This window comes from Struthio camelus, chromosome 6 (genome assembly GCF_040807025.1).
Source record: "Struthio camelus isolate bStrCam1 chromosome 6, bStrCam1.hap1, whole genome shotgun sequence".
In the NCBI taxonomy this organism is placed as follows: Eukaryota; Metazoa; Chordata; class Aves; order Struthioniformes; family Struthionidae; genus Struthio; species Struthio camelus.
In genome coordinates, this window is record NC_090947.1 from 17,953,317 (window position 1) to 17,955,530 (window position 2,214).

A 2,214-nucleotide genomic window follows, 5' to 3' on the forward strand; every position below is an offset into this window, starting at 1 on the left:
GATCTTATCTGACTTTTGAATCAATGTCACTTTATTATATTACTATTCAAAATATAAGCTAAAAAACAAAAACCCTTCATTTTTTGTCCTTTCAGAAAGTTCTTTGCAGACATTGCCAACATTTGAAATTAGCACTCTGTTCTTTCCATGTTTTTCTTGTCTCTCTTGCCTAAAAATAATTTTAAATTATTTAAATAAAATAACAAGCCTCTCAGCTATAGCATACAGAAAAGAAACCACCTTAAGATGTAAATGACTCTTTCATTTTCAGCTGAAAGTATTGTCATGGTCTTCCTAGTGCTGTTAAGTGCTTTATGGCTGCCTTTTGTTACGAAAACAATTTTGCAGTTTTTAGGTAGTTTTTAAAGGATCATAATAATAAAGTAAACAAATATTTTGGGATATTTATAATAATACTATTTTAAGATTTCCATTAGTAACTAAAGGTTTCAGGGCAAGATTTGAATTGTGCTGGGTACCAAACAAGTTGAAACACAGGCCACTTTCCTGAAAAGCTCACAATATCATTTGTGTTTTTCATTTTGAAAAAGTAAAGGGGTAATTTAGAGAACTGAGTGGTTCTGAAGATTAGCAGTGGAATATTAAGCCTCTCGCTATTTCAGTGTTTGCTCAGTATACTATCCAGGCTGACTCAGAAGTTGTAGAAGGGCTTTCAAAAGAGAAGCCGATTTGGGGGGTAAAGAATTAGAAGAGTCATTTAAACAAAAAACCTATTCACATTTGAAAACATTGCTGTGATGCATCTTGGACATTGTAGTTTAGTGCTTCCTTTCTTGTCTGTTCTGTCATTTGGTTCCTGTTTTTCCAGGCATGCTGTCAGTGAGCAGCTCTCTGGTGTGGTGCGTCATAATAGATATGTCAGGATGAACAGCATCACTGAAGCAGAAAATGGAGACCAGGGGCTAGTAAGCTGGAAGTCCTGTGAGACCCATTATCTACATTATTAATTAAGTTTAATTATTTGGCTTTGGACTTTTCAGTTAAAATATTGAATAGTAGGCAGTTCATGTGAGGAGAAATCTCTTGCACAAAAAGCCAAGAACACCAGACTTTTGAGTAGTCTTGCTTACTACTATCCTGTTCCCATCCTCAGAGCCTTCTGAAGAAGGCCAAGAAGTTTGTGGTTTTGCACATTGCTTAATTAATTCCTTATTAGAGACTGATCTAATCTCTTATGTAATTCAGAATTAGATTCTGTGGTGTGAGAATTTTTTTCAGTGTTCTCCTAAAACTGTGTTGAGCTTTGCCTTGTGCTTCCCCCTCGTTATTGCCATATTGCTTCATTCAAGGAAAGTCAGAATATCCCTGATAAAAGTTACATTTTTAATCAATTATTTGCAAAGGTCTTCCTTCTAATCCAGCATCTATTCCACTTATCTCTGGAAGTAAGATGCCCTTACTTCATCTTTTAGTCACCCTAACTAGGTCCAAAGGAAAATTACGATCTCTGGAAAAAAGAAAGGGAAAGAAGTAGCTCCATGTATTTAATTAACTAACTGGTTTCTGGTCATCAATTCCAGCTCCTTATTCTGGGATTTCCTGTTTTTATTGCTAGGCCTAAACTCATGCGCATTCTTTCTGTGGTCAGCAATATGATAGACAGAAAGTGAGGTAGCTGTTTTTACTGCTGTTAACCTCTGCTGTTTTGCCTTTCTAGTGGGGACAGCAGGGTGTGATGCCTTTCTCTGAAGGAGAGCCAGAGGTATGTTTGTAACAGTATGTTTGCTCTCCTCTGCAACATGCCGGAGAATTGGTTACCTATCTCTGTACTCATCTGAGAGAACAATTGCAGAGGTAAGGGGGGAACTTGTTGATAAGTGTTTGCCTCTGTGAGAGAAAGATCTTGGCAGTAATCACTTGAGAGCACTCTCAGTTGACTGGGCAGTAATATTCTTGGGTGGGGAGCATGTTCGCCTGGCTGTGGTCATTAAATGGACAGTTTTCCAACAAACTCACTTGATTGGAAATCCACATGAATCAGTTGTGCATTGAATTGTTTCATTTAGCTCTCCAGATCTGAGTTTGATAAAGGAGGATATCTATACTGAAGGACTGCTGTGTAGAGGCAAACGTGTTTCTATTCAAATCAGTGATAACAAAATCTGAACTCAGGTCTAATTGGGTAAGAAGAGCAGTGATTTTTTTTTATTATTATTTTTTTTAATCCTGCACTATTATGTGTAGTGTTAGTAA